Source organism: Heteronotia binoei, chromosome 2 (genome assembly GCF_032191835.1).
Source record: "Heteronotia binoei isolate CCM8104 ecotype False Entrance Well chromosome 2, APGP_CSIRO_Hbin_v1, whole genome shotgun sequence".
Classification (NCBI taxonomy): Eukaryota; Metazoa; Chordata; class Lepidosauria; order Squamata; family Gekkonidae; genus Heteronotia; species Heteronotia binoei.
The window spans coordinates 78,812,786-78,839,217 of record NC_083224.1 but is presented as its reverse complement, the minus strand read 5'-3'; the positions used below and the strand labels follow the sequence as shown (position 1 = coordinate 78,839,217).

General features: G+C 43.2%; 1 protein-coding gene across 2 annotated transcripts in view; it reads left to right on the top strand.

The window, feature by feature from the left end:
- SOX13 (SRY-box transcription factor 13) overlaps nucleotides 1-26,432 on the top strand; it is a 73,082-nt gene that overhangs the window by 25,736 nt on the left and 20,914 nt on the right. The window lies entirely within an intron of this gene.

Sequence of the window (26,432 nt, the reverse complement as noted above, 5' to 3'; positions counted from 1 at the left end):
CAGACTTTGGAGGATGGTAGAAGGCAGGAGGGCCTGGTGTGACTTTGTCCATGGGGTCACAGAGAGTCGGACTCGAGTGTGCGACTGAACAACAACAACATGTGTGCATGTAGGCATGTGTTTATTTCAGTCTGGCTTTTTAAAATACAACCTGGAGCTTCTTCCATAGCCACTGAAATCTGTTGTTAGATTGTCAAGCAAACATAGCAGCTGGCACACAACATTAGTATCAGTGGCAAACTTGTAGTGAGTCATTCAAAAGTGGTGGCCTGTCTTAATAACTGCAACTGTTGAGGATGAGCTTGGTTTTAGGTTCTTTTTGTCCTTCTCTGCTCCTAGCTAAGGAGAAAAAGAGGACCTTTTACCAGGTAGTCTACAGTGTTTAAATTGCATTTAAAGAGCACAAACAGAGCTGTAAGGGAGAGAGCTATATATTCAGATAAACAAGTGTTAGTAATTTAGGAGTAGCCTCTCTCAGTTCAGTCTGGTAATCTCCAGATAGAGGTGCACTTGGTTGAAATAGCTGTTGAGTATTATCTGAATTCACAAAGCTGCCTTGTGCTGAGAAACTATTTGTCTATCTTTATTTTTTAAAGTTTACTTCATTTATATTCCACTTTTCTCCCACCATGGGGTTGAAAGCAGATTACATCATTCATATGTCTTCCATCAAGATCAGTATTATCTGCTCAGAGTGAAAACACCTCTCCAGGATCTCTGGTTGAGGCCTTTCATGCCACCTTTCAACAATCCTTTCTATTGGAGATGCTGGCATTTGAACCAGTGACTTTCTGCATGCAGACCTTTGAACGCATGCCCTTTCTCATGGTTTTGTGTCCCACTGTATACTAAATGCCCATGTCCAATAATCCTGCATGGTCATATCAAAGTTGGTGTTGCACTGTAACTTATGTAAAAATCTTGGAATGTTCAAAACATGCTGCTTTTGAATGTCAGTTTGGTGTAGTGGTTAAGAGTGGTGGACTCTTGGATTTGTTTCCTCACTCCTCCACATAAAGCCTGCTGGGTGACCTTGTGTCAGTCACAGTTCTCTCAAGAGCAGTTATTTCAGAGCTCTCTCAGCCCCTCACAGGGTGTCTGTTGTGTGGAGAGAAAGGGAAGGTGATTTTAAGCGGCTCAGGGGGCGTTTTCGCACTCCCTTCAGCTGGTGCGACCCCCCTCTTCACCGCGCAGGATCTGCGCGGATTTCGCACTAAATGCCGCGGAGCAGCCGGAAGAGCCGGAAACTCCCGGCGCAAAAGCCGCTCAAACGTAAACCGCCAAAAAGCAGTTTCCATTTGTGCGGCTTTTGCGACGGGAGTTTCCAGCTCTTCTGGCTGCTCCGCGGCATTTAGTGCAAAATCCGCGCAGATCCTGCGCGGTGAAGAGGGGGGTCGTGCCGGCTGAAGGTGAGTGCGAAAACGCCCTGAGACTTCTTTGGGTATAAAATCAAATCAAACCTCCTCATGTTCTTTCTCTTATATCCCAGTGAAATCAAAATGGTAGTGTTTAATAAATAGTAATAGCTGATTTAAAGCAAGACTTTTCTGAGAAGAACAAATAATTTTGGATGATTTTTGACAACTGTGTAATATTTAAATCTCAAAATATTTATTTCCAGTTGAAAACTCTCAAGCAGACAGACATTAAGGGCTCATTCACACATGTACATTCATTACTTGATAACTGGCACAGTGTGCAATGATTTGCATGTGTGAATGAGCCATCAAACTGCAGGCAGACTAAATAACCTTACAATGCTTTTCATGGTGAGAAGTGTCTGTTCACATGTTCAGCCATAAATTAGCACATTCTTGCACAATCAGTTGATAAGTATGTTTATTATTTATTTTTACCTCCTTAATGTATATGCTGCTTTTCTTTTCAATGAGGACCCAAAGTGGCTTACATCATTCTCCTCTTCTCCATTTCATCCTCACAACTCTGTGAGATAGGCCAGGCTGAGAGGGAGTGCCTGGTCTGAGGTCACCCAGTAAGCATTCATGGCAGAGTTAGGATGCAAATCTGGTCGCAATCCTGGACCAGCACTTTAATCACTATACCATGCTGTTTTCCTTATGTAAACAAGTCCTTGTCTTGCCAGCACCAGTGTAGCTCATTTGTGTTTGCACTGATTAACTGTGAGATGCAGCAAGTAGATAATTTTGGAACAGAAAGGACACAGAATATAGCCTGTAAGAAGAACTCATACATACGTTCATATACAGTCATATTAGAAGCATGTCAGAATCTTCGGTTTAATTTTGAACCTCAACACTATTAGTCATGAGGGCAAGACTGGAAGTGATCTAATCCAATCATTCATCAAGTGACAACAACCACTTGAATGGAAGGAGAACAGTGGGTGGCAATGATTGACATTTGAGGCAGACACTGGAGGCACTTTAAATCAGGGTTCATCTCCTTTGATCTGATGTTTTGGAATCCTCATTGCTTGAAATAATTTCCAGCTGCAGTTGGACATCAGTAGCCTGAACAGGAGCAAGTATACTCTGTGACTCTACATTGTGCTTGCAGAATGTAGTGGCAGAGTTCCTAAGGCCAGACTTGTAAGTATGCAGACAAAGCTGGATTTGATGGTGTGGGTTATAATAGGGAATGTGTGCTCTGTATTCCTCTTCTCCCGTGACTAGCAACAAATTATGTGAAATGACCTTTTGTGTTACAAATCAATATTAATAACATGTGCAGCTTGCAGAATTTTTGTGCAGAATTGGTGGTGTCTGGGACAGATTTTGTTTTCCTTACGTGCAGAATGCACACCACCAATCCACACTGCACGAGATTTTGAGAGTGAACCAAAGCTTCTTATTAACCTCTTTCCTTTTTTCTTTTATTAGAAGCTTATTGATTAACAAATCTTGAGCAGCAGAAGATGCTTATTCCTCATTTTTTGGACTCAAGGGCTAAAACTGTGAAATTAATTTTGCAATTGCCAGAGTGATCTCAGGATCCTTATCACTAAGCAAAGGAGAAAGTTTTCAGGTTGTAGAGGGACAACTGATCAATTAATGACTTAATATCCATGTAGAACTGAAGTATATGTTTATTCTCTTTGCAATCTGCATGCTGCCTTGGAGTTGAACCTCTGCTTTTGTCGGTAGATATGATACAAAAATTCCACCTGATGTGTAGCTGCAGGCAGCCGCATTCTTATGTTTTTGATTAGAAATACACTTGCTTACTTCTGCACCTATGTATTAGGAGGATGACAAGCTTAAATAATTGATTTCTTGCCATGCAGAGAAGTAGCAAGAGGTCAAATATTCTGGGCCCCTTTATAAACAACAGGATGCTAGAGATGCTGGAAGGAAACCCAGAATGCAAGCATTATCAATGAAACGGATTATCTCCCAAGCTGCATCTTTACTATTTCAGAATATCATTAAATGTGGTTTCTGTTACCATAAGTAACTGTTGATTGTTTTTTGATTACTTGGACTTTTCTTTTATTGTTTTTTTTTCCTTCCAGTTTGGTGCCCTTCTGCTCATGTGATGATTGTGCTATACATTGTTTGGTGTGGGTTTTTTTAAAAGAAAATGCAGTGAAGGTGTCAGTTGTGAACAGAGTTAGTTCTTGTATTTATGCATACACAGGATCAAATCCTTGCATTCAACTTTCGTTTCTTAATTTGGCATAATTTAACACTGCTCGTTACTTTGCCGCCATAGATTAGATTAGAATCTCCCTGCTTGGTTATATTTGTGCAGTGAAAGGGGAGGGGAAATTCAACTTTGATCACCCTGTGTGGACATTTGAGTGGGTAAAGTTATGTTGAGAGCTAACTAAACTGTACTGAGTGATCTTAAGTATGTAGACTCACACCCACACAAATTACAGCTTCGGATAGCATAGTAAAGGAGTGAAAAATGTCATATGTACTTTACAGATTGTATTTAGCTCCAGATTGTATTTAGCTCCTGGACATGTTTGCTAAGGAGTAGATTTCCTGGCAATGGGGCTTTCAGACTAGTAGTCTAGTGCTTTACCTGGCAGGGTGCAGACATTCCTCTAAGGCAGATGTGCAGGTTGGGAAGAGCTTCCAACCAGCAGCTTATCCACTCTTGAAGAATTGCACCATGTTTCATCCTCATGATGTTTGGCCAGATATCATTGGGAGCACATTGTTGAAATAAACCTCTCTCCCCTGAGGTGCTCACTAGGAATAGGCATGAACCAGGTGAAATCAAAAGGATTCCATTTAAACAGCTCTCATAAGTGGCACGTGCACCCGGAAGTGAACACACATGGACAACTTTATCGAGGAGGGCAGGTGTAATGCTGAAGGTTAGTGTCCAACTGACCTTTAGCATTACCTCCATGCTCCAATACATGCATACAATTGCCCATGTGTGTTCATTTCTGGGTGTACATGCCACCTACAAGAGCTGTTTAAATAGAACCCTTTCTATTTTCCCCAGTTCGTGCTCATTTCTAGAGCTCACTTTCCAGCAGAGCCCCAGAAGTGGAACCTAATCGACTTTCTTCTCTGAAACATGGAATGGGCTACCCCAGCTTTTCTTGTGGCATACTCTGATTAAAACACTGGTGTGGATACAACTCTAGCAAAGAGAACAGATTTATCAACTGCATTGAAAATAGTATTCCATTATAGATAATAAAAGAGTATAGGATGTAGATGTGGTGACAAGAGTCAGGATCATGCCCTTTGGTTCCACCCTATGATCACATCTGAATTCCATGTATTCAGTTCACCATCTGCTTAAGGAATTATACATGTATTCTCCAGCACACGGAGACGTGTAGTCTGTACCCTAACCTTTCCAAGACGTATGGACCACATGTTTAGAGCTTGATCACATGTTTGGAGCCTGCACTCATTGTGGTATATATGTGCAAGGCACCAGTATAGGTGGGACTGCACACATGGAGGTTGGGCCAGTGAAAGGACCTTTTATTAACTGCACAGGTCTTTGACTAATAGCCAAGGTTAGTGCCATAAGTAGCTGATGACCTCTTTTCTTCATACCTCAATTATCTTTCTAAAAGTATATGCAAATTCAAAACAACCTATATTTTTATTGGGAAAGGAAAGGTCCCCTGTGCAAGCACCAGTCGTTTCTGACTCTGGGGTGACGTCACACCACGACGTTTTCATGGCTTTTTACGGGGTGCTTTGCCATTGCCTTCCCCAGTCATCTACACTTTCCCCCCAGCAAGCTGGGAACTCATTTTACCGACCTCGGAAGAATGGAAGGCTGAGTCAACCTTGGGCCAGCTACCTGAATCCAGCTTCCGCTGGAACTGAACTCAGGTCATGAGCAGAGAGTTCATACCGCAGTACTGCAGCTTTACCACTCTGCTCTTATATAGCAAAATATGCTCACTCTTCTTAATGAGAACGTCTTTATAAACTGAAACTTCACAGTATAAAAATTGAACAGTCTAATTTTGTCCTGTATTTGGTGTGAATAGAATCCGCTGTATAAAATAGGGTTGCCAGCTTTTGAATGTGAAATTCCTGGAGATTGGGGGAGGGGGGGTGTTGGAGCCTGGGGAAGGCCAGGGTATGGGAAGGGGAGTGAGGTAGAATGCTGTAGTAGAGTCCATCTTTCAAAGCAGTCATTTTCTCCAGAATAAATGATCTCTTTTACCTGGAGAGCTATTGTAATTCCTGGAGATCACCAGCTGCCACCTGGAGACTGGCAGCCCTAAAACCCACAGAACTAGGGGTAAAAGATTATGAGGACATGTACTGTACTTAGTAGAGGGTTTCTGGCCTGTGTAAAATAAGAGAATATTTGTATGTTCTCAGCAAGTCATTTATTCCAAAATAGCAAGATTAATATTAATGTGACTAGTCAGGAGCAATTTCAGTTTGAGGACTATATTTGTTGTTTACTTGAGCCCCAAATATGATTTAAAAACCCACCAAAACTATTTTAATTTACGCATGCTGATGCTTAAATTTTCAGCATTTCTGAGTGATGGGTTCTTCCAAATGTTTTTACTTATCTTTTAAATTATTATCAAAGATTTCAGGTTTTCACGGCTGGTAACATCATTAGGGTTTGTAGAATCTTTCGGGATCAAGTGCCGTGTTCTACTGGAGAAAGTTTTCCTTCCAGACATTTCGTTCTCAGCTGCGGAGAACATCCTCAGTGGCGTTGCAGCCGGAGCAGGCACTCAGACCTTCTTGGCTGCTGTGCATTGAGTGGGCCAGGGCTGCTGGAGAGCTGCTATTTGTAGGCTGGAGGGGGTGTGATGAAAGGGCAATTGGTTTGTGGGTGTGCCCATTGTTTGGTGGGCTTCCTGGAAGGGTAGTGATAAGGAAACTGGCTGTTGAATGTGACCATTGTTCTGTGTTAATTGCTGGGAAGGTTGGAAGGGGTTTGAAGATAAGGAAGATGGTTGTTGACTGTGCTGATTGTTCTGTGGAATTTGCTGGTTGTTCTGAGACTTCCTGCAATTTATAGTCTGTAGGGTGTTTTGCAGAGCTGGGTACCAAGATTGGTGGATGAAAATGCCTTCTTTTAAATTATTAATCAACCTTTAGCTCAAATGTTTTGAATGTTGACTTTACTTTTTAAATTTTGCATTAAAACTCTCTTGATGTTCTGTTTTGCTTTTTAAACATAAACTAAATATTCTCCCTCTGTAGGGATTTATTTTAAAGTTAGTTCTACCTCTGATGTATTTAGTTGTTTTACTGATCAATAAGATGTGTCTTGAATTAGAAATTCTTGAAGTCTCCAGTGAATAACAGTGCAGTCCCAAGGAAGGATGCTTTGCTGGGAATAAGCCCTATTAAATAGACATTAGAAGGATTCTAAGTAAACCTGCTGATTGCTCTCTAAGAAACCATAGGTCAAAGAAGGTGGCTTTCACATGCTTGTTTGGTCATGTTCCATCATTTTACCTTGAGCCTTCCTGTTTTATGAGCGTATTGTTCTTTGAACATTGAATAGCTTGTATTTATTTCTATTATAAATATCTTCTATCTCAATATATTGAAGGATTGCTATTTTAGCCATCTGATGAGAACAATGTTCCTTTTGCCATAGATTATTGGAAAGATATCAAGAGATGGCAACAGAAGATCTATATTGAATGTTCTACTGTTGCTTCGTAAGATCCAATATAGGATTTTATTGAGAATAGAGCAAAGCATAAATCCATTTAGCTAGGTGACATGTGAAAATCCCATGTTGGGCTTTGATGATACTATGGTATTTGGCATATTGCAGGGTTGGAAACAGCAGTGCCATGCTTTCTTCAGTATGGCACATTGTACTCATAACGATCCATATTTCTGTTTTACTTTGACGTAAAAGCTGGTGGACACAGTAGAACATATTAATATTTTTGAGTGATTTTTATTTCATTTGGTACTAATCCTGTTGGCTGCTGGGACCAAAGGCAGATAGCATCATAGAGTTGGAAGGGGCCATACAGGCCATCTAGTCCAACCCCCACTCAGTGCCTAAAGCATCCTTAACAAGTGTTTGCCAGCCATTGTTTTGTCTATACAAAACAGTTTGGCCAGATAAAGTTGTTCAGTGGCAAAATACAGTATGCAGACACCTGGGAACCGTAGATTGGATTCAGGTGAATCAGTGCAGTGGTAGGAGATAACATAAGCTGCTCCTTTATGTGGTAGTGCAAACAGCACTTTTTTTGTAGGAAAAGCCCAGCAGGAACTCATTTGCATATTAGGCCACACCTCCTGATGCCAAACCAGCCGGAACTGTGTTCCTATGCATTCCTGCTCAAAAAAAGCCGTGAGTGCAAACCACTACTCTACATCCTGGTCAGATTTTTCCCTCAAAAGCCATAGGCAGAGTTGGCTAAATTGGACATAATTCAGCTGCAGTGATATAATTAATGGACTAGAACTGTTGAGAACCCAAATTCAAATCCCCATTCAGCCATGAAGCTTGCTTGCCCCAGTCAGCACTCTCAACTAGCCTACCTACCAGGGTTGTTATGAGATAAAGGGGGAGGAGGGGTGAACAGTTCCCTGAACTCTTGATGCAACTAAAAAAAATAAGTGAGAAGTCGTGCTGGGGTCTGTGTCTTAAAATGATCTTGTATTGTTAAATGTGTCGCTTGAGGGTCCATATATTTTCAGTGCTCGCCCAGCTGCTTGATCTCCTCCTAGTAGGCCTATTTCTGGGAGAAGTAATTCATTTGCAGATTTCTTATGTTTTTAAAAACAATTGACAATGACTGGCTGATCTCTTTTTTAAGACTTTGAGAATGAAAGGAACCTGATTGCTGATGGAATAAAAGCTTTATGCATGAACTGAATGGAAACTGAGGCTTAATCGACATGTGCAGGAGAATGAGGTGGTAGAATCCTGATGGAAGTATAGCTTCAGACTGGGGAAGGAGGGCTGCATTCTTCAAGCTTCCTCCCTCCAAAACCTTTTAAAAAGCACATAATGGAGAAATGTTCTAGTGTAGCTCTTCATATACATATGTTCATATTGGATTTACAGAGAACTATTAATGTATGCAGGGTGTGAGGAAAAGCCACATTTCCGAACATCGTAGTTACCAGCCTGGTTGCCAGGGCACCTGGAGAAGTAACTCACACAGGTCTGGCCAGAGAGTGTGGGTAAACCTATCCAGGGGCATAAGGGACATGCAGTACCAGCAGCCATAACACCACAAAGGCACTCTAGACCGGTACAAGAGTGCCTACCAGCAGCACCAACGTCTTCCTATACTTTGGTGTATCAGCCATGGAGCAGAAGAGACTGCGCCGCCAGGAGCTATCCAGGCAAATGGTTATGAAGCTCTGACCTTGGAATCCACCGTGGAGGGCTAACACCACATGTAGCCATCTTCCCACCAGGCTTGACTCCAGTTCATCTCAGCGGAAGGCTCACATACACACCAGATGTCACCTTTGGCCTACAAGCAACCTACCCACCCCAGGAGTGGTTAATAGTCCAACTGCCACTTTCTTTGTTTAACGGAACTCTAGAAAAAGACTGGTGCCTAGAAGAAGACAGAAGAAGAGGAAGACCATCTTCAGCCAGAGCCAAGTTCCTTTGTACATGCTGGGTGTTACCTAGGCCACAATTAGACTCTCTATTGTCACCCTTTCAGATAAGTTCCCTAATCTTAAAGTGTTCCCCACCCAGTAGTCACTTCTATTCTTCTTTCCAACTGTCACTTTGGAGCCGCCCCCTGGTCTGTTTCAACCTGAAAGTTCTCTCAGGTATCCAGGATCCAGGCAAGTCCATTGGTCAAGAACAGGCACCCAATTAGGTGCCACCAATGAACTTTCTATTGGCTACTGCAGTAGTCCAGCCCTTATGGTCACTGCAGAGCCTCCCCTTTCTCCTCCCTCGTACCTCCCATTCCCCGAGGGCTCAAGAGAGTCCTTATAATCTGTGGACTAGCTACCCATAGGTGTGCTTCTATCAGTATCCCAAGTTCCGCTGCATGGATCCATCCCCGATTCCTGATCAGTTTCGGGTCCCTTCTGCCACTTCCTCGCTTGTCGCCATTGGAGCCTTCCTTGAAGACTACGATAGGTAAATATAACCCTGTTTGTCTACCCATGTGTTCCCCTATCTATCTATCTGTATTTCCTAGGACTGAATGTGTGATTTTATGAGTATTTTGTCTTGTATGGAAGCCTATATGTTTCCTAATAAATTATAATTGATTTTACTAAATTAGAGTCCCTATTATTTTAAGCATTACTTCCTGGACGTGTATCTGGTATACATAGGTAAAAAGATCCTGAATGAGCCAGGTGCCCACCTGACTAATTCCCCAACTTCGTTTTGAGGGCATTTTGGCTTACAAGGGCTTTTTCTGAGCAGGAACGCACAAGAACGCAGCTCTGAATGGCTTGGTGTCAGGGGTGTGTGGGCATGGCCTAATATGCAAATGAGCTTCTGCAGGGCTTTTTCTACAAAAAAACCCTATGCAAAACAGTGGTGACATCAGGGGTGTGGCTTAATATGCAATTGAGCTCCTGCTGGCTTTTTCTACAAAAAAGCCCTGAATGTATGAAAATTCATTTAAAAAAATTAAAATTTACAGCTTGCTTTTCCTGTTCAATCCAAGGTGGTTCATAAGTATAACTATAGGACAAATAACATTGAAAATCAAACAAATCCACACAATGAAGTCACAAAGATTTCAAAGAAATATCCGAATAGTCACCCACCAGAAAAGGTTACCTCTAGATTAAAATCTGCCCATCATGAGAAAGCGCTCCAAGAGCGAAAGGTCTTACAGGCCTCATGAAAGGCCATTAGTGTGAGAGCTTTCTGAACTGTAATCTGGTTCATGATATTAGAGCTGCAGTGAAAAAGCCCAGGAATGGATACAGGAAGAATGCACCACACTGGAGGAGAGATGCAAAAGAGAAACTGTTGTAAGGTATGCAGCTGGCACAGAGGCTGAGGCCAGGTAGGGTTGCCAGTTCCATCTCAAAATATCTGGAACAACTCACTGTTCAAGTACTGAGTTGGTAATGGAGAAAGCCCTCTTTAGACTAGTTAGGTAAATTGTGCAGCCAAGGATCTCAGCTTATACTGAGGAATGTTGAGACAGAGAAGCAATGGATGCCCTTTAACAATACCAAAAAAACCCAGAATTTAGGTAAATCTGACTCTGGCACTATTCCTTGCAAGGCAGAGAAGAAAATGGCAGTCCTTATAAGAGGAGTAAAGGAGGAAATGCAATTTCATATAGTATAGTGTAGTGGTTAAAAAGGGGCCCCGTGGTGCAGAGTGGTAAAGCTGCAGTACTGCAGTCCTAAGCTCTGCTCACAACTTGAGTTTGATTCCGGCGGAAGCTGGATTCAGGTAGTCAGCTCAAGGTTGACTCAGCCTTCCATCCTTCCGAGGTCGGTAAAATGAGTACCCAGCTTGCTGGGGGGAAAGTGTAGATGACTGGGGAAGGCAATGGCAAACCACCCCATAAAAAGTCTGCCGTGAAAATGTCGTGATGTGATAGGGTTGCCAAGTCCAATTCAAGAAATATCTGGGACTTTGGGGATGGAGCCAGGAGACATTGGGGGCAAAGCCAGGAGCAAGGGTGTAACAAGCATAATTGAACTCCAAGGGAGTTCTGGCCATCACATTTAAAGGGACAGCACACCTTTTAAAATGCCTTCCTTCCATAGGAAATAAGGAAGGATAGGGGCACCTTTTTGGGGGGCTCATAGAATTGCAGAATGAGGGGGATATTTATTTTCCCCTCAGACAGAACTTCCATCTCCAGTGATAATGTAAGATCCAAACTGCATAATTCTGGATGGTCTTCTTCCCCCAGTTACTGAATTTCTCATCTGGATGGATAAATCCAGTGTCCTCTAAAGTAGACAATAAGCACATAGCCCCCCCCCCCCCATCTTATTAGAATAATATTTTTCTAATGGACGAATATGGCATTCTATCTTTGGATTCTTCTGTCATGATACTTGTCTAGATACGAAACAAAATTCTCAGAAACTCCAAATTATTTCATTTCTAAAGAGAAAGTCCTAATGGTCGTTTTCTCAGTTTCTGTACTTATTTTAAAGGTTTACAGGTGACTGAGCTCTTAAGTCAGAGGCTGTTTTTGAAAGGAATCACAGAGTATGATAATGTCAAGAATACATTTTGTTAGGTGATAAAGGCAGACAGTAATTACATATCCAATTCCCTGAGACATTTCCTTTCTGAGTTCTAAATCCAGATCTAGGTGAGTTATTGGTAAGTGCAGACCTGAAGCTATCACAATGAAAGGTAGTTGTCATTGATCACCATAGATCATGACTGCAGCTTTATCTCTCATTGCCTTAGAAAGTCTCTCTGGCTATGTCATTGGCTTGCTGAAGATTTCACTTTTCCCAAGAAGCTGCCATTTCCTGATTTCAGTGCTGCAAAAGTTTCACAAGGTGCTGGTGCCAGTGCCTGGGCAGCTATTTTTTAATGCTGGAGCCACCCCTAGTAGAATAAACAAGAGAGATAGGGTCGGGTTTTAGCCAGGAAGGGTGGCAGTACAGAGAGGGAGAATAGCAGGATGTATGCCACAAAGAAATAACAATAGTAGGGGGGAAAGTTGCATAGTTACTGTTGAGAGAGTCTGGCGCCATCGCAAGATTTTAATTTTGGGGTTCACAGATAGATTAACCACCTTTGATTATTGTCAGTAGTTGTTACAACTGAATGTGTAGATCCAAGTTTCTGTGAGGTATTAAGACTTCAATGATCCAATGTTCTGTGCTGGGTGAGTGGGTGGTGATTACAGTACACTTCCAGTGAGATATAGGCTAGTGTTTCTGAACTGGCTGTTCCCAGGCATTAGGAAAGCATCCAGCATCCCGATGTCCAGTCTTGCATCCCGACTGAAGAAATGACCAGAGAATTTTTAGACTGAGATGCCAGCTCAGGACTAATGCTGACAGGTCTATTTTTTAAAAAAAGATTGCTTATAACTATTAACATTTCTATAATTACAAAATGTAATAAAAATAAGCAACAAATTGTTAGAAGTCTCATAAATAATCTCAAAACAGAGATCGATCTTATAAAGGAAGAAACAAACCAACAGCTTTTAATTCATTGGAGAAGATGTGTTTTATAGTAGAGCAAAAGAAAACAGGAGTCCAGCAGCACATACTAGTAAGTAAGTAAATTTTTATTTATACCCCGCCCTCCCCACCAAGGCAGGCTCAGGGCGGCTTATAGGACATGATACGAAATCATGATATCACAATAACAGATAAAATCAATAACAATATAAGTACAAATATAAATTAATTATAAAAAGTTTAAAGAGAGTTATTAATACTAAAATTAATAAGAGCAAAAAGCCTTCATATGATAGCACAGCTTGATGCTAAAAATTTTTTAAAGCATTTTCAAATCTCCTCAAAGGTATTACCGACCCCTTTTAACCCATATGTATAATATTTACTGTTTTTAGTAAATTCTCCAAGTTTTACTTGCTATTTTAGCAGATGGGAACTTTGAATTTCCAGTCATGAACAAACAAAATTCTCTCTGCAACTTTAATATGTAGAATATTTCTCTTTGAGAACTGATCCTTTAAACAATACAAGTAACAATTTTGGGGATCTGTGTTAACTTATAAAATAATATTAATTGCATCAATAATTTTCATCCAAAATCTTCTTGCTTTAGACAAGATCACCAAAGATGGAAATAACAATCTTTCAACATAAATCTGAGACACTGTATATAATGTCCCAATATATATTGCCTAATAAGTCTAATGATCAAACTTCAGAATGGTTAGAGCTTTGAGAATTTCATATGCCCATCGAGGCACAGGTCTAAATACTAAAAGTGGTCTTTAATCCAGGTTAGAGTGAAATTACTTCAGCAGGCATCCTTGAGTGAACATATGTAGTATACTCCTATCTGTATAAAGGCCTCACCTCATAATTAGGATATAATATTATGTATAATGGTTCACCTCATAGGATGAAAAAGAAAAACTTATCACAAACTACTTTTCACATAATTATTATCTAAATGATAGTCAGTTGTTAATAATATGCATGAAAGTATACATGAAATCTTAAATGTTATATCTTCTAAAAGATGCCATTCCCTTTTGGAATTTTGCTGAAATCCTTGACCTTGGCCATATATTCCTTTGTTACCTCTGGTACATTAGAGGGCTGCAGGCTTTGCTCAGCCCTCCCCTGCAATGCAAGAAAAAAAACATTAAAAGAACGCAACCCCCCCCCCCCTTTACAGGAAGACATTTTCCACATACCAGACCAATTGTTCCAGTTTCCATTGTTTGCTCTTTGGAGCACTCCCCCTTGAGGTAACTACCTGAGACTATTAGAATGGGGAGCAGGCCCATTGCTGGAACAAGCCTTGTAACAAGATAACTGGCTGTATTTTTGTTCAGCAAACCATGTAATAAAAATACAATAACTCCCTTTTCAAACAAACACCTATTAAAGTAACAGACCCATTTTGAGAGTAAACTTCCAGTGGTATCAAAAGGTTAAGTACAATAGGAATCTGACCCGCTGGAGGATTGGAACTTTCCCTTTGTGTGCTCTTTTAAAACGAATACATTTTTAGCTTGCCACCAACTGATTGTTCTTGATTCCCCCATTGTCCAGATGACAATGCAGCCCTCTTACATGGCTACATACCAGCAAGCTAGCGAGCGAGACCTGCAACAAGAATATGGCTTTCTTTCCCCCTCGGCATAATGGGGTTATGCATTCAGCAGGCTTTCTGAAGTAATAAGGACTGGAACGAAAGCACAGATTTCTTTTTGCTCAGTTCATTTTCATCTCTGCTTATTGTATCTTTGCAGGACAGGATGCCCTGAAGATCCTTTTTATATTTCTCTAACTCTGACCTTCCACAGATTCTTTGAGCTCTTCTGTGAAATGAATTGTATGGAAACTTGAGAAAGATGGCCTCAGGTCTTCCACACAGGATATACTGCAGCATGAGCTGTTTCCCCTGCCAGCATCCCTTGCATCTAAAAAGAAAGTGGCCATTTTCTAAAGATGATCTTTGCTATAAGGATTCTCTGTTGTGGGCAACGGGAATAGACAAAGATGGTATATATTCAAATTAGGCAGGTGACAGTTGCAAGAACCTTGATTTACTGTGAACTTTGGATCTCCATAATAGAACCATCGCTATAGTATACAATGCCACTGTGTTGGCTGATGCCCCTTACATTAGTAGATACCACCTTAGCAACAGGTAGGCCTCTTGTTTCATATAAAAATAGTGAAGGAGAAGCTGATGACACATCAATACTATGAACACACAAACATATACTCCCTTTGCAGCATTCCAGTTGGCTGAGAAATCAAGACCTAGTCAGGGCCATGCTAGTAACATAAGTAATTTTACCTAAATCTTGCTCTGGAGAGCAAGTATTTTTCAACACAACCCCTAACTGGAACACACTATCATAGCATGTGGTGAAAGGCCCTTAAATAGCTTTAAAATGGGATTAGACAATAGACCTAGATGAATAGGCAGCTTCATGAGCTGAGACTGGGACTTAGCCTGGGATTTGCCAGGCTTGGACCTTGGAGCCACCTTTAGGTACAGAAAGGAAGAAGGTCTGAGCACACACTATCCCAGCCCTAGGTCATGAGGCTCTCAGGTCAGACCTTAAAGCCACAAACATTTTGTTGGATTGCTGGATTTTGCTGCTCTTTGTGAGGAATGTGGCATACCTAGTCCATTTGGTGCCTGGGGTGTTAAGCCAAATGCCCTCAAAACGAGGTTGGGGAATTAGTTAGGTGGACAGCCGGCTTAATAGGAATCTTTTTACCAAATGTATACCAGGCTCAACCATCCAGATAGTATATGCTCAATAAAAGGACTCTAATTTAATAAAAACCAATTGTAATTTATTGTGAAAAATAGTTCGTTCATACAAGGTAAAAATACAAAACAATCACACATTCACACAGGTCTAAGAAACATAGATAGATTGATAGGGGAACATATATGGGTAGACAAACAGGGTAATATTTACCATCGTAGTCTTCCAGGAAGGTTTCCAATGGCGACATAAGAGGACAGGGGAAATGGACCCAAAACTGCGGCCAGAATTGGGGATGGATCTAGACAGCGGACCTGGGATACTGTTAGATGCACACATGAGTGGAGTTGGGTCAGAGGTTAAATAGACTCCCTCAGACCCTTCAGGGGCTGGGAGGTCCAAGGGAGGAACAAGGGGGAGGCTCTGTGATGACCAAGGAGGCTGGACATTAGCAGAGCCAATGGTGAGTTCTTGCTGACACCTAATTGGATGCCAGTTTTGACCAATGAACTTCACCTTAGTCCGGTGAACCTGGAAATTTCCAAGCTGCAATGTTGCCTGAGGCGGCTCCAAGGTATTAGACTGGGGTGAGAATGGGAATGGCTGGATACTTAAATTTAAATGGGATTATCTGGGAAGGTGACAATAGGGAATCAAATACTGGCCTAGGTATCCCCGGTGTAGACAAAAGAGTTGACAATGACAGGAGATGTTCTTCTTCTTATCCCATCATCTTATGGGCAGGAAACATTCTTTAAGGTTCTGCTAAACAATCAGGACTAACAGCTGGGCTATTAATCCATTCATGAGGCAAATGGGTTGCTTGCAGGCAAAGGGTGACACAGGGTGGGTGATCTTCCCACTAAGAAGGAATGGAGTCCAGCCTGGCAGGGTATGCTTGGATCAGGAAAGCAAGATGGATTCTGGTGGTGTTAAGCCTTTGGTTCATGGAAGCAGGCTGGAAACATGGTGGCCTGGCTTCTTCCACTGCAGTGGCCAAGACTGGGCACACAAGGAGCAGCTGGAGCATGTCTGTAGTTCTGGCTAACACCCTTCAGAGATGTAGAGTGCTGCTGCAAAGCTGAGGCTTATAGTATTCACATAAGCCTTAGAAACCGTGAGCAAAGTCCACTTCTTAGAGCAGATGTGTGAGAGTCAAAACTCCAGGCACCCTGGCAACCATACTGGTGATCACGATGTCCATATGTATGAAAAGTAGGGGGCTTTTCCTCACAGGGGAGGATAACTTTTTAATATCCCCCCCCTTTTTTTTTTGCCAACAAGTCACAGCTGACTTGTGGCGACTCCATAATAGTTCCCAGCATAGTTTTCATAATAGTTGCCCACAGTTTCCAGCATCAGAGAAGTTTGGCTCAAATCAACAAGAGCCAGGACCTTTTCTGTTGCTGCCCCTAGCAGGTGGAATGAGCTGCCAGAAGAGATGGCCCTGCGAGAGCTTCCACAGTTCTGCAGGGCCTGCAAAATGGCACTCTTCTGCCATGCATTTTCATAATGATAACATCTGCAGCAGCAGGATTGGCCCATAGAAACATCACCAATGGTCTACCTCTTCATGCTATCACGATCCTAGGACCTCTTAGAATGGCTAACCACCATTTAGATCGCTGCCTGAAATCTTGATACCAGTATAAGTAGATGTTTTTAGAAATTGTTTTATGTTTTTATTGTTGTTTTGTTTTATTTGGTCACACAATGTAACTGTGTGACCTTAAATTTGTGAGCCACCCTGAGCCTGCCTTGGCGGGGAGGGCGGGATATAAATCAAATAAATAATAATAATAAAGTTTACAAGGCAAGAGATGTTTGGAGATGGTTTGCTGTTGCCTGCCCCTGTGTTGGTCTTGCTTAGCTTCTGAGATCTGACAAGATCAGGCCAGGCTGGGGCTATCCAGGTCAGGGCCCCTCCTCTGTATGGCAAAATTATTTCCAGTTATAATCACGAAATAAAACTACTACTACTACTACTACTACTATTCAGGGCTTTTTCTGAGCAGGAACACACAGGAATGCAGTACAGGCTGGCTTGGCATCGGGGTGTGTGGCCTTGTATGCAAATGAGCTACTGGGCTTTTCCTACAAAAAGCCATATGCTAAACAATGGTGATGTCAGCGGGTGTGGCCTAATATGAAAATGAGTTCCTGCTGGGTGTTTTCTACAAAAAAGATGGTGGTGGTGCTGCTACTACTACTAATAATAATAATGATAATGATAGCCACTAAACTCAGGTGGGTAGCTGTGTTGATCTGAAGCAGCAGGACAAAGTTTAGTAAAGGTGCCACTGGACTCAAATTTTGTTTCAATGGCCAGAAAAGAAATGCAGACAATGCCAAAATGTCTTTTATTTAACTTTGTATATATAATCATGCCAGTAAAAAAAAAATCCAAATTCCAACATGCTTTCCCATCACGGAGAGCCAGTGTAGTGTAATGCTTAAAGCATTGTACTAGGATCTGGGAAATCCAGGTTCGAATCCCCACTCGTGCCATGGAAGCTTGCTGGGTGACCTTGGGCCAGCCTCCAGTCACATTACTCTCAGTCTAGTCCTGATCTGGACAGCCCCAGGATAGCTTGATCTCATCAGATCTCAGAAACTAAGCAATGCCGATGTGGGGATAGGCAAAGGCAAACCACCTCTGAACATCTCTACAGGGCAGATGTTAAGAAACACACGATTGCCAAGTCCAATTCAAGAAATATCTGGGGGTGGAGCCGAAAGACTTTGGAGGTGAGGTCAGAAGACATTGGGGTTGGAGCCAGAAGCAAGGTTGTGACAAGCATTGTGCTCCAAAGGGAGTTCTAGCCATCACATTTAAAGGGACCGCACACCTTTTAAATGCCTTCCCTCCATTGGAAATGATGAAGGATATGGGTACCTTCTTTTGGGGCTCATAGAATTGGACCCCCTGGATCAATCCTTTGAAACTTGGAGGGTGTTTTGCGGTGAGGCATCAGATGCTATGCTGCAAATTTGATGCCTCTACCTGAAAAAACAGCCTCCCCAGAGCCCCAGATACCCATGGATCAATTCTCCATTATTGCCTATGGGAATCGTTCTCCATAGGGAATAATGGAGTGCCCAGCAGACATTCTCCCCTGCTTTCTGATGACCCTGAAGTGGGGGGAGGGCCTCCAAAATGGGGATCCCCTGCCCCCACCTGGTGATTGGCAAACCTCAACACACTACCACCCAAAGAAAGTGCCCCTATCCTCCATTGTTTCCAAATGACTGAAGTCAAACCAGAGAATCTGTGCAGTAGAAACTGAACGTGGGGGGGGGGGGATATTTTTGCAAGCCCTGCAGAACCAGTGCAATGTACAGAGTACCTAGCAGTACCTGTGCAATCACAGTGCCCAGCAGAACCCTGTGTCATTGTGGCAATGCCATCTGATGTCAAGCACAGAACCACAGTCCAAGCAAGGAGGGCAGGGGGTGGGGTGGAAGCTCAGTGGAACAAATGCAATCTACAGTGCTTTCTGTTCATAATATTAACCCAGTGCCTTCTGTTCATAATATTAACAAAGGTTTGCTACTATATTGCTCTTAGATAGTCTGTCACCAAGCAGGATAGGGATGAGAAGGTTGTGAGACCAAGAAGTGAAAATAAGGGGGGGGGCGCACAGAAAAATTAGGTGACGAGAGATAGAAATAATTGAGAAATAGGTGGAAAAGAGGGGAGAAATTAAGAGAGGGAAATGTTGTTTTATCTTGTTGCAACATCCTAACTAGCGCTTTGCAAGATCTAGTTGAGCTGGGTGTAAGGAAAGGAAGAGAGAAAGGCTAGACGATTGGCAAAAATGACCCGCAGGCTGCTGACTTGGTTGTAGGATTTGTTTAGCAAGTTTGCTTCAGTCTTGGTGAAAGAGAAGCCTAGCTGATCCTGGATCCTAGGGTGCGGTCACACCTACCATTAAAAGTTGGTGTGTAGCGCTCAAATCTGAACTGCTGAATATTGATTCGATGCAGGGCAGTTCAAACGAGCATCCAAGAATGTGATTCATTCTGTTGTTGAGCGATCAGACATCCAATACTATCATGCTCTTTTCTTGGAGTATGCGTAATCAGATGGTGATTTCTGGGAGGGGGGGTGGTCCATTGAACATGCGCCCAACTGTTTGGAGCTGGGAAATCAAACATTGCTTCAGAGGCAGGGGGGAAGGGGGAAAGTTTCCAGAATTAACGTTGCCGATCCAAACCAAGGAACTGCCAGGAATTATTTTCCTAGAAATTGGCAGTGACCATGATATCTTGAAATCCTCCACATTGGAAAAAAAAAGAATTTTTTCCTGTTCTGAATAGTGGGATAACGTCCCCGTCCCCCCCCTCCCCGATCCTATGTTGATTGGAGAAGCAGAAGCGTCACCTCAGATTCCCGGATGATCTGGCAATGCGCATGTCTGCTGGGGCTTTTTTTTAAAAAAAGAAAAAAAAGTGGGAGGCAGTATCGCACGTGAGCTGTCCAAACAACAAAAAGCCGATCTTGCGCCGCTGTTTTGAAAAAGGGCCAGCCTTTCTGGAGTGCAGTCACACATACCGTTAGTGACGACACAGCTCCGTCTGGCTGATGGATTAAATGTGTTCGTTCAGACATCCACATCTGGCAATCGAGCGTCATCTGGGGTCATCTAGGCTTGCTATGCATGAATGGCGCATTAATTTGACAGCACAGAAAGTCCGGCCCTTTTTCAAAACGGCGGCACAAGATCGGCTTTTTGTTGTTTGGACAGTTGTCAAATTAATGCGCCATTCATGCGTAGCAAGCCTGGATGACCCCGGATGACGCTTGATTGCCAGATGTGGATATCTGAACGAACACATTTAATCCGTTAGCCATACGGAGCTGTGTCATCACTAATGGTACGTGTGACCGCACCCCTAGAGTGCTTTTTGCTGTACTCCTAGTGACTGCAGCCAGAACTGCATTTTAAAAATAAAAGGGAAGGTGTTTGACAGAATGCAGCATAATGCTGACTTCAAGGGCCTTCCTCAAGCTGCGCCTGGGTGGATCACCTCCCCACCCTGCCCTCGGAAGGCACTGAGATATCTTCCTGATTTACCAAAAGAGGAAGAACAGAATCTAATCCTGGAATCCCCAGCTTTTTTGAACCTGAGGGCACTTTTGGAATTTTGAGATAGGAGGGTGGGCAAAACCATAACCTGGCTGCGTCAGAAGACAGAAAAACAACCACAAAATATCAGGGAATGAGGTTATACATAAATCTAATAGTAACTCCTCAACATTTTAGGCAGGAGCTCTGTAGAGTGCCTTTTAAGATCCTTGTGCTGTGGTGACAGCTGTTGCTGAAGCAACTTCTAAAAAATCTGCATGGATTTCCAGAGGCAAATCAAAAGCACTGCTTGGGGGGAAGACCCACCTGTCCACACCCACTTTCTAAAACTTACTGGGGAAGAATGACATTGACATGTGTTGTGGTACCCATGGGTACCTGTTAGGAACCCCTTGTTTAGTCTGTATAAGCCAACACATTCCAATGAAAGTTGGTGCAGGGTTCTACAAAGTAGCTGTAGTAACAGCAAACCTCATATGGCCTATGGAAGTTGGTCAGGCATTAGGAAATTGATGAGTGAAGCCCCGATGATGAGTTAAAATAACTTTTAGCCAGAATTCTGGCTCTAACAGATATCCTGTGTTAAGCAGTTTAATATTGCTTCTAGTTTGCAGAAGGAGCTGGCTGGATCAACCATTAGCAACGTGAGAAGTTAGTATTCACACATATGCTCTATGTATATCACATTGTCCCTGGTGATAGTAAGATGTCCTTTCTTCCTTTTATATAACCAGGCATGGCTAGGGTGGCCATAATTTCTGCAGGCCAGCCAGGGACACCTTGAGGGGGGAAGGAATGTGTGTGCGCACGCGCGCCGCCGGAAACAGGAAGTGACGTCACTTCCGGTGACATCATGCCACCGCCGGAAACTGGAAGTGACATCACTTCCTGTGACATCATTTCCCCACGCCACCTGCTGGAAACAGGAAGTGACATCACTTCCTGTGACATCATTTTCCCCGCGCCACCTGTCGGAAGCGGGAACTGACATCACTTCCTGTGACATCACTTCTCCCAAATGACATCATTTCCCCCAAATGCCACTGCTGGAAACAGGAAGTGACTTCACAGCACTTCCTGTGACGTCCCCAAAAATCCCCCAAATATCACCGCCGGAAACACCAAGATTATTTATAGAGAGGGAAAGGGGGAAATAAAGTTAAATAAAACTCTTTTTTTACTTTTTTCAAAGTGAGAAGACTAGAGAGAACGGGTTCCACGCTGAGAAGCCAGTCAGATTCCAGTGAGACTGTGCTGCATAATGCAGCCTATTTATTTTGTCCTGTTTGCTCTGTTGGCTCTATCTGCGCCACCTTCATCACTTTCGGGGTGTGGATCCCCCAGTGGGGTGGTCTCCCGGCTCCCTCCGCCGGCTGTTTCTGATAGCCCTGCGCCCCCTCTTTCATTTGATATGTGTCCCGTGTGGGTGCCACCCTCCCGCCGGGAGATGCCGCAAAATGAGCCCGGCGGCGCTGGTCACTGGAGGCCCTCCAGCGACCAGCGCCGGCCTCTCCGCCGCCTCCCCGGCCTCCGCCACCGGGCCTCGCGCGCGGGCGGGGAAGGCGGCGAGTGAGGGAGGGAGCGTCCCCGCGCATGCGCAGAGCCCACCACAATCGCCCTGCGCACGCACGGGGACGCTCCCTCCCTCACTCGCCGCCTTCCCCGCCCGCGCGGCCCACCGGCTCTCTGGCTGGCTAAACCGGGACCTCTAATGGTCCCGGTATAGCCAGCCCGGGAGCCGGGAATTGGGGACCAGAACCGGGACTTTCCCGGGTGACCAGGACAGTCTGGCCACCCTAGGCATGGCTGAAGAGAAGATCAGAGCTATGATGGCTCTTTGGGATTTGTTCAGTCTTCCCTGGTATTGCTATAAGAACTATGAGCACTCACATAACTAGAAGCCCTTCAGATAAATTATATTGTGCTCAGTGTTCCCTCTAAGCTGAGTTAGTGTGATCTAGCTCACATTTTTGTCTTAGCTCAGGAAAAATGGCCCCAGAGCAAACTAATTTATGCAGCAGCTCACAACTTTAATGCCAGTAACTCATGAAGTAGAATTTTTGCTCACAAGGACTCCACAGCTTAGAGAATTTTCAACATGTCTTCACCTTAACCTAGGCAGAATGAACAGAGTTATCCAGGTATTGTCAAGTAAAATGATTTTGTGCTATGAATGGTATGTGTTCTTGGAACACACAGTTGGCTGTGTGTTCCTGATTGACATTTATGAGTGTCTAGATTTTAAATTTTGTAAAGGGTTATATGTACCTATGAGGCAGTTAATCCTCATCTACTTTATGTTTATGATCACTTTTTTTGGATCAAGAGATGTTGGCAGAGGAAACAACCTAGAGAACCTGAGGTCATATTTCTCACATTCTTATGTCATGGGTAACTGAGATTCAAAATAGAGAAGTGGAGAGATCTGTGACTGGATCTTCCCAGCAATTTTAAAACAGCATTTGCAACCCTGATTCCGACTAGGGCCAAGGCACAGAATGCAGAAGAGGTTTAACCCTTTCGCTCCTGCACTGTTCTGCCAATAATAGCTGGCATTCCTCTCTGAACTGTTGTTAGTCTTGAAAGGTGGGGGGAAAGATGGGTGAATAATAGTGCAATACGAAGGCAGTTTTAGTGAGTGAATCTGTATGGGCTGGAAGGATTAAGCCCTTTCTTTCTTCCCGGCATGGCCTCAGTCTGAGTTGGGACTGTGCACAACTGTAATTTACCTTTTTAAGACCCCATTACAAATCTCCCATTGCTGTTATCCAGTATATGACCCTTAGGTTTGTGAAGGATTAGCCCAAATCAGAGGAGAGAACGTGACCTTCAACGACGCATTCAGAATTTATGCACACTAGCTGAGAAAACAGAATAAATTGCCCAGCGATTTTCTAATGAATCTGTTATGTTGCTTACTTTCAAGAATGCCCTGTCTCTCTACAAATATAACCTGCTATTGGGTATTTTGCAGGTTTTATTGGTGGTGGTGGTGTTATAAGTTTGCACTCAACCAAAGGTGTGGTTTGCAGAGCCTCTAATAAACAGGCACAAAATAGCTTTGTACAAGGGATGGCATAAGAGCCCCTCAAGAGCTTCTTCTTTCAGTTGATCACAATATAAAGTGGCTGAGAAACCAGGAACCAGAAAGTCCCTGACTCACACCCCATTTGTGCCCTGTGTTTGCCAAATGGTCTTAGGTGAGCTATGTCTTGTCTGCAGTATGGGGATACTGATGTACTTTATAGAGGAGTAGCAAAGTCTACTGAGACAAAGTACATGAAGTGCTTTAAGCACTCTGTATAAATGCAAGATATTGTTAAGAACATAAGAGAAGCCATGTTAGATCAGGCCAATGGCCCATCCAGTCCAACACTCTGTGTCACACAGTGGCAAAAATTTATATATATACACACACACAAACACACACACACACACTGTGGCTAATAGCCACTGATGGACCTCTGCTCCATATTTTTATCTAAACCACTCTTGAAGGTGGCTATGCTTGTGGCCGCCACCACCTCCTGTGGCAGTGAATTCCACATGTTAATCACCCTTTGGGTGAAGAAGTACTTCCTTTTATCCGTTTTAACCTGTCTGCTCAGCAATTTCATCGAATGCCCATGAGTTCTTGTATTGTGAGAAAGGGAGAAAAGTACTTCTTTCTCTACTTTCTCCATCCCATGCATTATCTTGTAAACCTCTATCATGTCACCCCGCAGGCGACGTTTCTCCAAGCTAAAGAGTCCCAAGCGTTTCAACCTTTCTTCATAGGGAAAGTGCTCCAGCTCTTTAATCATTCTAGTTGCCCTTTTCTGGACTTTCTCCAATGCTATAATATCTTTTTTGAGGTGCGGCGACCAGAACTGCACACAGTACTCCAAATGAGACTGCACCATCGATTTATACAGGGGCATTATGATACTGGCTGATTTGTTTTCAATTCCCTTCCTAATAATTCCCAGCATGGCGTTGGCCTTTTTTATTGCAAATGCACACTGTCTTGACATTTTCAGTGAGTTATCTACCACGACCCCAAGATCTCTCTCTTGGTCAATCTCTGCCAGTTCACACCCCATCAACTTGTATTTGTAGCTGGGATTCTTGGCCCCAATGTGCATTACTTTGCACTTGGCCACATTGAACCGCATCTGTCACGTTGACGCCCACTCACCCAGCCTCAACAGATCCCTTTGGAGTGCCTCACAATCCTCTCTGGTTCTCACCACCCTGAACAATTTAGTGTCATCCGCAAACTTGGCCACTTCACTGCTCACTCCCAACTCTAAATCATTTATGAACAAGTTAAAGAGCATGGGACCCAGTACCGAGCCCTGCGGCACCCCACTGCTTACCGTCCTCCACTGCGAAAACTGCCCATTTATACTCACTCACTGCTTCCTATTACTCAGCCATTTTTTGATCCACAAGAGGACCTGTCCTTTTACTCCATGACTCTCAAGCTTTCTAAGGAGCCTTTGATGAGGAACTTTATCAAAAGCTTTCTGGAAGTCAAGGTAAACAACATCTATCGGGTCTCCTTTGTCCACATGTTTGTTCACCCCCTCAAAGAAATGTAACAGGTTAGTGAGGCAAGATCTTCCCTTACAGAACCCATGCTGAGTCTTCCTCAATAACCCATATTCATCAATGTGCCTACTCATTCTGTCCTTGATAATGGTTTCTACCAACTTTCCCGGTATTGAAGTCAGACTGACTGGCCTGTAATTTCCCGGATCTCCTCTGGAACCCTTTTTAAAGATGGGGGTGACATTTGCTAGCTTCCAGTCCCCAGGAACGGAGGCAGATTTCAATGAAAGATTACAGATTTTTGTTAGAAGATTTTTGTTATTGAGTTGTGCTGCTTAAAGTGAACCTACTAATTATGTGGTCTTTTGTTCAGTGTTAGGAGTGTCAGGTGTACTGAACCAGCCTTTTTGACACTTGAAAAATCCTCTGCTTGGTGATGCACCTTTAATATATTATCAAGTGCCCACTTATTGTTGGTTGATAAAACTCCACCAGTAGGGTTCTGCAATGGCAAGGAACTTAAATCTCACCCAACATGATGTTTGGACACCTTTGCCAAGCTCTTTGAACAGACAGTGGAACAACCGGGGCAAATAGAGACCAAAGACTTTCTCCTTGGGCAGTGTGTCAACACCAGGAGCAGAGACTTCTGCCATAAGCAAAATAATGCAGTTGCCATGTTCTATGAGGGTGAGTTGCTGTCACTTATCAGCATTCCTCCCCAACACATGGATGGCTTTTGTCTCCAGAAGATGAATCTATTTGGTCTCTGGTGGGCTGTGGTACAGAGACGATGCTGCCACAGTTGAAAATGGAATAGTGTAGGTTTCTGACTGGAATGGCTGTAGGAGCCAAATAGCAAGCAGCAAAGGAAATCCAATAGCCTGAAAAGCACAATGATTTGTTCAGAGAAGGGCAGGGAACCGAGATAAAAAAGCCCCGCTAAGATCAGAAACTCTGGCGTGCACAGTGCCCCATTGTTCAGCTGTCACACTTCCCTTTACTTTATTGCTTTTGTCCAACACCCTATTGTTCCACTTCCTTTTGTCCCCTATTCAGTGTGCTGGCTTTTCATTACCCAGCCAGCCTTGTTGTTTTCATTTCTTTTGTCTGAAGTTCCTGAGAGGAAGGTTTTATTTTCAGCAGTTTGATTAATTCACAGCTTGAGACAGGCTTTGTTTGTTATGTAATTACTGCCCTGTGCTTTTCCAGTGCTCTGAGTGGCAGCGATGGTGGCGTTTGGCCAGTTACAGTGACTGCTCTTGCCCCAAACCCTTTGTGCTCCTTCTACTGTTCTGTCTTGGCACAACCAGAAAATTACAGCATTATTGCTGGTCCAAGACATGTTATCTCTGATGGGACAGTTCATCAGCGATATTTTTCTTGTATGGATAGCACCTTCTAGGGAGGAAGAGCATGGCACTGTGCACAGACTCTGCCATGCTCAGAGAATGCCTGCATGTCTCTCTTGCTTTGTGTTTATGATGTATGCCTGGTTCAGTCATTGTCTCTTACAACAAATCCTG